The 12,029-nt window shown below is 44.0% G+C and overlaps 1 protein-coding gene across 14 annotated transcripts in view; it reads right to left on the bottom strand.

The window, feature by feature from the left end:
- Window positions 1-9,147, bottom strand: part of HERC3 (HECT and RLD domain containing E3 ubiquitin protein ligase 3) — a 116,308-nt gene extending 107,161 nt beyond the window's left edge. For 6 of the 14 annotated variants that reach the window (XR_010156635.1, XR_010156637.1, XM_016951856.4 and 3 more), the window contains exons 1-2: window positions 9,031-9,147; window positions 5,994-6,051 (exon numbers count right to left, since the gene is read on the bottom strand). The gene's annotated coding sequence lies outside the window, so the exon portion shown is untranslated. Of the gene's footprint in view, window positions 1-3,521; window positions 3,660-5,993; window positions 6,052-8,188; window positions 8,377-9,030 lie in introns of those variants that run through there. The other 8 variants (XR_010156636.1, XM_016951857.4, XM_054683188.2 and 5 more) reach the window with 4 other exon arrangements.
- Between the last annotated feature and the right edge of the window lie 2,882 nt (window positions 9,148-12,029).

The raw sequence follows: 12,029 nt of genomic DNA, 5'->3' as shown, positions 1-12,029 counted from the left end.
AAAGAGGATGGATTCTAACAGAACTAGTGAAGACTTACTTTGAATTATAATACTAGGAGAACACATCAAAGCTGAATATATCAGCCAATCTACAGGACAGAACTGTCAACATATGAAGGAGACAGCTAATTGGCTATTCTATGCAAAGTCAGCTTTTAAAATGACAAACTCTTTTCTCCCAAGGTAAAAGCATGCCCAAATGGCTACAAATTAAAGATTACAACACAGAGGAAGCTCATACTTTCAACCTCTCTTGACAACAATTACAGTACTTTGGACTTAACTCAATGGCCTTAATTGGTATATAACAATTTTAAAACTGCCTTATTGTAATCCTGAGGTATGCTTTGAACTCTTGAGGCTTTCAGGAAAGGCATGAAAAGGCCCAAAATAAAATATAAAACTGAATCTCAATTTGCTGTCTTACACAGAAAGTTCTGCTTCTTCCCAAGATTTTTATTCCTTGTCTAGACTCTACACTAAAAAAGTATTAAGATTAAATGTTATTCTTTGAATTAACTACAAATATTGTGGAGAGGGAAGCAGAAATAAAATGAAAAACTGGCAGGGTAGTGGTGGTGGTGGTTGGTGGCCTAATGATACACATTTAAATAGACCAGCAAGCTCACATAATCTAGAAATAATTTATTTTTCCCAACTTGCTCAATTGCTATTATCCACATTAATGGATTTTTTCATTTTTAGTATTTCATAAATTTGTCTTATCTCTCCTACCTTCTAGTGTTCTTAGGTGCAAGAAGGTTGTGATGTGCCTTACAGAGAAAAAAATGTGTATTAGGTAAGTTTCTTTCATGCATGAGTTATAGTGTTGGCTGTGAGTTCAATGTTAATGAATCAACAAGCGGGTACATCCAAAATATGGAACAGGAAATCTGCTGATCTGTATGTGAGGCCTCCCCTGGAGAGAGCTAAAGTAATATCCAGAGTACATAATGAAGCTATAGATACAATGGAAAAGCAATTAAATCTGTGGATTCATGAGATGACAACCCATAAAAAATAAAAATCACAGTGGATAGCACTGATGTGAGGCTGAAAGCCAAAAACACTGTCACATTACACAGGGTCAAGAAAATGTTAAACCCTTCTCAACTAGTGTTTTATTACCAAGAAATATTGTGTATATTAGTAAGAAATATATATTAAATAGGCTGTCTAGACAGAAACACACATAAAAAAAGGTTATGCGTCAGCTGGCTGATAAAAATCTCTTGACCAGAGCCTACAAGAACCTAATCCTGTATTTCCTCAGAAACAATGGCTCTGTATTCACTAATATGGTATTCACCATGACTTTACAGAACCTAACTATATACAGAGTATAACAAGTCCCTTCTTTGCTTACTTAAGCTTATTTATTTATGCTTGTTTGAATCAGGTTTCTTTCACTTGCAATAGAAAGAAACTCCTGACTGATAATATTAATAATGACATTATTAATAATAACAGCAGATAAGACCTGATTTGAGCTTACTCTGAGTCTGGTACTTTTCTATGTGCTTCACAGATGTTGGCTCATTTCATCTTCTATGAGACAGATACTGCCATTATCTCTAATTTACAGATGAAGAAAGTGAAACTAACAAAAAAAAGATGAAGTAAAGGAAAAGAAAGAGACACTATGCTGTGCTGTATAGTAAGGAGCTTAGAAAGTAGATAACCAAAAGGCCAGACTTCCCAATGTGTCTGCACCACTCTCCAGAGAAAACAGGGACCCTGATCAGTCAACCTGGCTATCTGATCCGCTAAGTAATTCTTTCCTAAAAGTGGATGGGTGGATCAGATTCCATAACAGTTGTCATTAAATTCACCCAACCAATTGCCTTGCTTAGCAAGCAACCTTAAATAACTTGGTTTCTAGGGCAGATTCTACTACAGGGATAGAATACTGTGACCAGGTAACCAAAGCATCTCAGTCTTATTAGGATTTCTAATTCTCATTATTAATTTGGCGTCCTGGGTCTATCAGCTTTTTGTAGTTTATCTGGCATGAGTCAGTCCTTGAGAGTCATCTGAGTTCTGGGTGCTTTGGCCAAGCACAATCCTGTGTAAACAGCCTGAAGTATGGCCTCATCCCTGACTGACTAGTAAAAACAATTTATGAAAAAAGATAATAAAAAGGACTATTGTTCAAGAAAACTTCAAAAATTCTTCCCAACTGAGTTACAGTAATGGAATCTTCAATTGGTCAAATAAAAACTGCCCACCAAGAGAATTAAATAGCAACCACAAAAAAGATGTGTATCTGTGAATAAACTATCAATCCTAACTATAAATACGGCCTAGGTCATCACAATGCTCTGCCGGAACTAAAGAAGAAAGCAACTAAAATCATCTAGCTTTCAGGAGAGAAGTTCAACACATTGGAGAGAAGCCAGCCATTAGCACAGCTTTCACTTCAAAGTACACTCCAGTTGGACCCCTAAATCTTATAGCTGCTGATGTCCATGACTTTAAAGGTCTAGTTTCAGCAACGGTCTGCATCGCTGGGCATTTTGATCTCCAAGGTCCTTACACCCATTTTTCCTCATTCACTCTCTTGCTTGCTCCTAGAAGAGCAGAATCTTTTATTTTCCTTCAAAATACACAATTATGAAATTCGCTGCAAAATATAGGACTACACTTCCCTCAGCACCTACACCAGCCCCACTTGGCTGCATTTCCTGCCTCTTATTTCCCCATGACAAAACAAAAGGAAGGACTACTTTTGAAGTACAACTTTCTCTCAATGTCAACCTGGCACTTTCCTGAGTCCTTCTCATCTATTCTTGGTAAGAGATTCAAGATAATCTTAGCAGAGCTTAAGGGTCAAAGGAACTAAAATCCAAGCCCTACATTAACCACGTTAGCTGTGAAACCTGAGGAAAGATGTTTACCCACCTTAAGCTCCAAAATCAGGAGAAGGTGCTAGAGTGTTGTGAGGATTAATGAGAAAATGCATGTAAAAAGGGCTTAGCATGGTGCCTGGCATGTAGTAGTAAGTGACCAGTAAATGTCAGCTGCTTTAGTCAATGTTACTCCTACTCCTAGTGCTCTTCTTTGAGATTTCAGCAGACAGGACAATTCCCAAAAGAGGATGGGATTGTGACTCCTGTCTTCCTCACTGCAATTAGCACTAGCTGCATTCTGCCAAATCTGCACTACAGCAAAGCAGCATCACAACCATCTGCCATAACTTTCATGAAAGGGATTTGAGGTTGATAGGAGGAAGTTTTTTTGTGTGCATTTGCTTTTAAATTCTGGAGAGGGCATGGGTGGAGGGCGGTGGGGAGATAAATCTCTTTTTACTAGCTCTAGTGAGTTGAATGCTAAAAGACAACCTTCAATTCCTAAACTTTGTCTTATGATAAGACTATGCGACTATGCACACAGCAGCCTAACAACTCATTCTTATCCCTTTGTTTGAAAGGCACTGAGACCAAAATAACACTCAGGCAGGACTTCTAATCTCATTTAAAATAGGGATAAGCTTCCTTTCAAGTAAGCTTAGAAGCAATTACCTGAATGTTGTATATATGAAGAGGGTCTCTTTCAACAGCAGGAAAAGACAATGTCCAAAACCTTCAGTGCTTTGCAGATACTCCCCAAATTCAGGCTTTAAATAAATGTAGGGCCAAAACTAAAATGCAGAATTAACTCTGGTAACAAAGAAGATTCATTTTAATGACTTGCCTTATTATCAAAAATGTTCCTACCAAAGACAGAAATGTCATAGAAGGCAAAGAGAAGTTTTCAACAACGTGAATCCGCTCCTTGCTGTTTTCTCTCTCCTCCACTTTAGCTGGACTTTGGTCCTCTGACCCCCTCAGCCAACACAGGAAACACTCCTACCCTTCCCCGGATCATCCCCTCTAAGGTGGTGCCTTCTTCACTACCTGGTGCTAGGCTTTGTGAAGCTGGAAGAATGACTTCTCTGCAGTCTGCTTAAGCTGTGGACTGCCTTCAAAAGACACCAACGAGACTGGCAAGAATTGAAAAGTCTAACAATACCAAGTCAAGGATATACAACAGCCAGGGCCCTCACAGACAGCTGGTGGGAATATAAACTGGCATAAGCACTCGGCAAAACAAGTTGGCATTCTCCAGTGAAGATGAAGATGTGGATACCTCCCCACACAGTAATTTCACTGCTGGGCATATGACCAGCATTATCCAACTTATTAAGCATCTATGGTGCTCCTGTACTATACTAATAAATGGAGATACAAAGATGAGTAAAATCTGGAAACTTGGAACTTTCTGTGATAATGGAAATGCTATATATTTGCACTGTCCACTATGGTAGCCAGTAGGTATATGTGGCTATTGAGTACTTGAAATGTGACTAATACAAGTGAAGAACTGAAATAGTTAATATTTTATTTTAATAAATTTTAATGTAAGTAGCCCTAGGTGACTAGTGGCTATCTTACAGTCCAATGCAGTGAGAAACTCATGAACATATGCACCAAGATACACGTATAAGAATGTTCATTCCAGCATTATTTGAAATAGGAAAAAAACAAAAAACAAATATCCATCAATAAGAAAACAGATACAGTGTGGCACATGCATAAAACAGAACACTGTACAGCAGTAAAAAATAAACTCCATCTATAAGCATCATTGTAACTAAATCTTAAAAAGTGTTGAGTCACAGAAGAATTCAGAGTATGATGCATTTTTACAAAATTCAAACACAACTATAACAAATATATTATTTGGAGATTAAGAATCATCAGTGGTAACAAAGCTATGAAGAAAAGCAAATCACAAACACAAAATAGCGGGTAATGATTGTGGAGGCAGTAGGAATAGAGGGAACAATCTGGAAGGAGCACAAAGGGAGACATTTCAATAGCATGGCTGATATTCTGCTTCTGTCCTTTTATTGTTGTTTCTTAACATATATGACATGCATTATTTTATGCTTACAAATACTTCACAAAACAAACAAAAATGCAAAGCGCTGTTGAGGCAGTACGGCTGCTTCTCCTACCTCCTCCACTAACACCCTGTCCACGTGCAGACTGGGAGTTTCTCCATGAAGGAACCAGGTTTTACTCATCTTTGTGCCTTCCATTCTCAGCAGAGTACAAGAGCACAGTAGAGGCTTGATAAATGCCTAGTGAACTGACCCCCATTCTTAGAAAACCTGAATTTCCACCACCTCAACTTGTAACCACTTTTATTTTCCAGATAATGTTAAAGATCCCCCACCCTGAGTAATAATAAAACCAGTTCACTTACACTAAAACACATGTCCCTGCCACCAACAAGTACTATTTCTAAATGGAGTAAATGTCTAAAGGGGACAGAGTTATATTATCAAATTTACCACCTTATTAAAAGTCCATTTGATCTAACCTCTAAGCAAAAGACTTACATTCCTAAATTCATTTTAATGGCAGCTAAGGCCTTCAGAGGCCAAGTAACTTTGGTCCACTAAGAATTAAGTGCTTGGCCAGGCGCAGTGGCTCACGCCTGTAATCCTAGCACTTTGGAAGGCCGAGGCGGGCGGATCACGAGGTCAGGAGATCAAGACCATCCTGGCTAACACAGTGAAACCCCGTCTCTACTAAAAATACAAAAAATTAGCTGGGCGAGGTGGTGGGCGCCTGTAGTCCCAGCTACTCGGGAGGCTGAGGCAGGAGAATGGCATGAACCCCGGGGGGCAGAGCCTGCAGTAAGCCGAGATCCCGCCACTGCACTCCAGCGTGGGCGACAGCCAGACTCCCTCTCAAAAAAAAAAAAAAAAAAAAAAAGAATTAAGTGCTTGAAGCAGAGACCAGAAACCAGGTCTCCTACTTCTTGGGCTCACCTTGTTCTCTTCACTCTCTTAGAGCAGCAGGAAGGCACTGAGATTTGTTTAGGTCCCTCTCTAGGTAGCTACCTTAGCTTGAGTTGATGAGAGTATTAAACAGGATAATGCATGTAAAGGACTCCATTTACAAGATGAAAAAACTGAGGTCCAGAAAAATTAAATAACTCACCACAGGTCACACACTTGGCATTGGACTAGAAGCCAGAAATATTCCACACCTTGCAGTTCTGCAAGTTAAAGAAATAATAAATAACATTAGTATGGAACTCTGTTGTGTCTTCATGTTACTGTAAACAAAAAGGAGTTAACCTCTGAAAATAAGAATATCTTTAAATTACTCAATCTTGAATATTCCCCACGCATTGTATCTCAAGACAGGAGTTTGGTTAAATACCAGTAAGATAACCTCTAACCAGTTATAAAGACATCAATCACCTCTAAAAGTGAACTAGAGATATAGATATCACCTTATAAAAATTCCTGACATTTGATAGGGAGTAGTAAAAATGGAATTACTTTAAAATCTCCCATTTTTGTTAGAGAAAATTTTGGAAAATAATTAAATTTTGTCTATTTTATTTATTTTTCCATGTATGACACATAGCAGCTTGTTTTGCCACAACTGTTATGAAGACTGTCTCCTTTCATTCCTTTTCTTTTCTTTTTTTTTTTTTTTTTTTTTTGAGACAGAGTCTGGCTCTTTCACCCAGGCTGGAGTGCAGTGGCCGATCTCGGCTCACTGCAACCTCTGCCTCCCAGGTTCAAGCGATTCTCCTGCCTCAGCCTCCCAAGTAGCTGGAATTACAGGCGCCCGCCACCACGCCGAGCTAATTTTTCTATTTTTAGTAGAGAAGGGGTTTCACCATGTTGGTCAGGCTGGTCTCCAACTCCTGACCTCAAGTGATCCACCCGTCTCAAGCCGCCCAAAGTGCTGGGATTACAGGTGTGAGCCACTGCGCCCAGGCAGTCACTGCACCCGGTCTTTCCCTTTTCATTACCACATCCTCCATCATGCAAAATGAGAAGAGATCATCTCAGAGAGGTACCTAAAGTATCTCAAAAGAAAAAGTACTCCATGATTTTAAGATATTTTTGTCAAGCACTTTAGGAGGCCCAGGCGGGTGGACAGCCTGAGCCCAGGGGTTGGAGATCAGCCTGGGCAACATGGCAAAACCCCGTTTCGTCTTTTGGCGAAACCAAAAACTACAAAAAATTAGCTGGGCATGGTGGTGCACGCCTGTGGTCCCAGCTACTTTGGAGGCTAAGGTGGCGGATTCGCTTGAGCCTGGGAGGCGGAGGTTGCAGTGAGCCGAGATCGCACCAGTGCACTCCAGCCTGTGCAACAGAGCGAGACCCCCCATCTCGAAAGAAAAGATATTGTCATAACTTTATTTCTACCTCTCTATGCAGAAAATCCCATTCGATCTGGAGAATAGTACTTTTACTTGTAAAACTGAAGCATAACTATCTTGTGTCTCCAGTAGGGGTACTACTACTCTCATTAAGTATAAAAAAAGTTTTTAATTGGTCATACAAATCTTAAGAAATTTAAATTTGGTCTTCAGAATGAAATGCTATAACGAATGGCTTCAAGCACACAACATGGAACATTCTGAAATCCCTGTTTCTTTTTCAAAAAGTAAACTCCAGCTACTTACTGAACAAGAACTGGGTGCTAGTGCTAATGTGCTAATTTTGTTTTTCATGCCAAAGGAGTTCTGCCAAAGAGGTTTCCAACCTGTCCTCCTTGTTCCCTGCATTATACTTTTTACAGAAAGTTCCTAGCCTCGAAGGCGGTATGACCATGATGTAAATAAAATATGTAATTCAATTATTTTGCTTTAGGATATGCATTCCATGTACTTTGCTTTTCTGATTTATAATGCTACTCCCTCCTCCCCCAGGGTAAAGGAAAGTACAAAAGGAGAGAGCTTCACAGTAATCTGCCGACTAAAACATGATACCCGATCACTGCATTTAAAACTTTTTATTTTTTCATTTCTCTCAAGTCTAGAGTTGAAAAATCAGCTCACTTGATCTTATCTAATCTTCAAATAAAAGGTTCTAGAAATAGCTTATTTGTGGAAAGAGCCAGAAGACACATAAAAATGGAAGAGAGCTCTTGAATCGTCTTTCCCAAAGCATTCTATGCGTGATGAATGCAAGCAAAATCCTGGAAGGCTTTTCTCTGAATTAGGTACTTCCTAATTGGGCTCATTTGAAAGCTGATGTAAAATGCAATCAGAAAGCAGCCAGAAACAGTGACAGACCAACAGCAAAGTTCAAATACTTATTCCCTGGAGCTCATGCTGCATACACATATTCCGTGCACAGTCGCATTAGGTACTGTCTCCATAGGCTCACCTGTTTCAGGTTACACATGCTCCTCTCGGTCTGGTTGCCCTGGTTTGCCCACTCCACACATTCACAAATGACTCAAGTCTCACCTGCCCCCGGCCGTCCCAGCTCCTGACACCCCCGCGTCGGTCCGCACCGACGTGTCGGCGCACACACACACACCCGTACACACGTGTCCGCACACACCCTCGCCCCCGGCCCCGCCCAGGAGGCGGACCCGGGAGAGGCGAGCCGGCCCGGCCTCCGCGAAGTGGGTGGTGCCGGGCCCCGCAGCCCTGCCGGCGCTGTCATCGCGGACGCCGTGCACCGCGTCCTCGGCGCAAACTCCTCGCGGCCGCTGAGGTTCCCCAAAATGCCAGGGCCTCGCCAGCTCCCATTTCAATTGAAAGCGTCCGCGCCCCTCACTGCACGGAGGTCCCTGGAACCCCAGAATTTAAATAGGGGCAGGGGGCGAGCATAGGGACTATCCTCCTTTTGACTTTCTGCGTCGCAATTCCTCCCGGGCGGCAGGGCGGGAGGGCGGCCGAGCGCGGGCGGGAGGCGCTCCCATTTTGAAGGCTTGTCTCGCCTTTCCCGGCGCGGGGCTCTCTGACCGGAGGGCGAGCCCACGAGAACGCCAGGGAGGCGTACGCAGGGTACTAAGGGCGCCGCGCCCCAACCTCCCCGCGCCCCAGACCCAGGTCGTCTCTGGAGGTGCCTGCAGCCCCCGCCGCCGGAGCCACGGGAGGAGCCGCAGCCGCCCCTCCGGGAGCCGCGCGCTGACTGCAGTGCCAGGCGGAACGCGGCCCAGCACGGCTGCAGCTCCGCCGTACCCTCCTCCCTGGAACCCCGGCCCCCGCCCTGCGCACCTCGGCAGCAGCCGAACCGCAGCTTGGGACTCCGACTGTCACAGCCCCTCTCGCCGGACCCGGGGTTTCTCCGTTTTCGGCGTCACAATAATAAGGAAGTTTCCCCGCAAGCCTGCGGGCGGCGGAATGCGCTGGGTGAATGGCTTCGCACCGGGCCAATGGGCGCCGTTCTGGGGGGGGGCCCGCGCCAATGGCGGCCGCCGTGGCACGGGCTGGAGGCGGGGCGGCAAGGTCCGCGGGCGGGAGGAGGGGAGAGGCCCAGGCCCCAGAGCCAGGCGCAGGCGGCCCGAGGTGACAGGACTCGAGGGCCCGGCGCGGGGACAGCGGCACGGGTGTGTCAGTCGAGATCGGACTGGAAGACATAGAGCGTTGACGCTGAAATAAGATTGCTTTTCACTGGCGGGGAAGCGAGCTGGACCGATCAGCGGTTGCCTATTCAGGTTCTGGACTCTGGTTTTTATTATTTATGAAGAGGTGACCGAAAGCCTTGGGCACGGGGGAAAAAGCTGGAGGGTGACAATTGAGGGAGAGTGCGCTAGTCTTCTGCTTTACTCCCCTTCGTAGGACTGTAGGAAGCGCGGCGCCGGCCCGCGGCGCTGCGCGGTGGGAGAGGCGGGGTAGGAGGTACGCGGCAGCCGCCGGCGCTCTTCTGGAGAGGTGGGGATCGAAGACCGGCACGGGGCTGCGGAAGAAAGGCGGGCCTGGGGGAGGCTGGAGGGTGGACCCGGGGGGAGCATAGCAAGAAGAGTCTGAGCACCAGATCTTAAAATCTTGTAATCTGAAAGACACTCTGTGGCCTATACCCAGTAACGGATTTTTTAAAAGTTTGTCCTTTTCCACTTTTCCCTAGCGCCGAATCCCAGAGCTTCCTCCTCCTCCCCAAGGTCACTAGTGCTTTCATACTTGCCCTAGACCTGATCTGATCCACAGCTAATCTTTTGCAGAAAACCTCAGAAAGGTGACTTCATGTGTCTGCCCCCCTTAAATGTAAAATGCAGAACACTGGCACGGTACTGCTTTAATCCAAAGGAATAATTCTCCCAGTGGAAGAATTTCCATAACCTGGCATTTGAACCAGGAAGGCCCTTTGAGGATAGATTCTTACCAAGGACATTCAAATCACCTCAGGTCTGCAATCGCTCGTCCTGAGAACCTAACAGACTGACCAAGTAGAAAAGAAAGTTTCAAGGAGTGGTGTATCCTGGGGATGAGACGTTGTTGGCTGACTGACAGTGTTGAGTCCTCCGTGAAATAATGCAAATTGTCCAGTACACTGAGACAAGAAAGCTAAAAAAGCAGAATCTAAGTTATCAGGTCATCTAAGAAAAAATACAAACCTTTGAAATTTGGATCACACTTGACACGTTTAGAAACACTGGGGATGGCCAGGCGCGGTGGCCCATGCCTGTAATCTCGGCACTTTGGGAGGCCGAAGCCGGTGGATCACTTGAGGTCAGGAGTTCGAGACCAGCCTGGCCAACATGGTGAAACCTTGTCTCTACAAAAAAAAATACCAAAATTAGCCGAGTAGGGTGGTGTGCGCCTGTAGTCCCAGCTACTCAGGAGGCTGAGGCAGGAGAATCACTGGAACCTGGAAGGCGGAGGTTGCAGTAAGCTGAAATCAAGCCACTGTACTTACTCCAGCCTGGGCAACAGAATGAAACGTTGTCTCAAAAAAAGAAAAAGAAAAAAAGAAACACTGGGGACAAGAGTAACACAATTCACTTATATTCCAGATATGTGGCAGTTTCACAAAAGTTTAGTCTATTACAAAGATGCAATCCCAATTTAGAGATGCTGTTGGCAAAAGAACTGGTTAAATGCCCAAAGAGGAGTCTGGTAGGAAGAGGAAGGAGTCCGGTACTTGCAAAGGAGAAAGTGAGAGATCCTATTGTTATGTGTCACATATGAGGTTTGTAATCAATCAGTGTTTGGGTTGATATGTCTGGCCCATGGCTCAAGTGTTTTTCTTTTTTTGTTGTTGTTTTTTTGTTTTTTGTTTTTGAGACGGAGTCTCGCTCTGTCGCCCAGGCTGGAGTGCAGTGGCGCAAACTCGGCTCACTGCAAGCTGCGCCTCCCAGATTCACGCAAGTCTCCTGTCGCAGCCTCCTGAGTAACTGGGACTACAGGCGCCCACCACAACGCCCGGCTAATTTTTGTACTTTTAGTAGAGGCGGGATTTCACCATGTTGGCCAGGCCGGTTTAGAACTCCTGACCTCAAATCATCTGCCCACCTCGGCCTCCCAAAGTGGAGATTACAGGCGTGAGCCTCCGTGCCGGCCGGCTCAAATGTTTTTCATATGAAATTTCATCTTGAGGAAAAGGATGGTTATCAAAGACTCAAGCCTAGACATGGGGTAGGAGCGATGTATAAATAACAAGTTAGGATACTGTAAGCTTCTTTTACCAAATAAATAGCCAAACCCTGAGAACTTACATAGAACTTACATAGAACAGTAAAGATACCACAGTACTTCGATTTATTTTTTTTCATTGGGACAACATATAATGACAATTTCCTTAGCAAGCATGTCCTGCTTCAAAATGGCTTTAAATGGCTCCAGCATCAGCAATAGTCTTAACAGCAGATATGTAAACTGTTTTGAAGAGGCCATGGTTTACTTTTTCCTTCCATTTCTATAGCCCTGTCTTCCATCCATTTCTTTCTGCATTCTCATATATTCTCTAACAAACGTACTATATACTGAGCACCTACAATAATGTCAGCCCCTGTGAATACATTGGTAAGCAAAACAGTACAGTCTTTGTTGCCATGAAAGGGGAGACAAACATTAACCAAATAATTGTACCAAGGAATATATACTTGCTAACCTATATAAATTTTATAAAAGAAAAACATTCATGTTAAAAATAAAAGGCTTAATAAATTCTAGGCTCATGCCCCTGTAATCCCAGGGCTTTGGGTTACAGGCTGAGGCAAGAGCATCGCTTGAGGCCAGGAGTTTGAGACCAGCCTGGGCAACATAGTGAGTCCCTG

The sequence above is a fragment of the Pan troglodytes genome, chromosome 3 (assembly GCF_028858775.2).
Source record: "Pan troglodytes isolate AG18354 chromosome 3, NHGRI_mPanTro3-v2.0_pri, whole genome shotgun sequence".
Lineage (NCBI taxonomy): Eukaryota > Metazoa > Chordata > Mammalia > Primates > Hominidae > Pan > Pan troglodytes.
The sequence above is the reverse complement of the archived record's forward strand: the minus strand, read 5'-3'. Positions and strand labels throughout refer to the sequence as shown.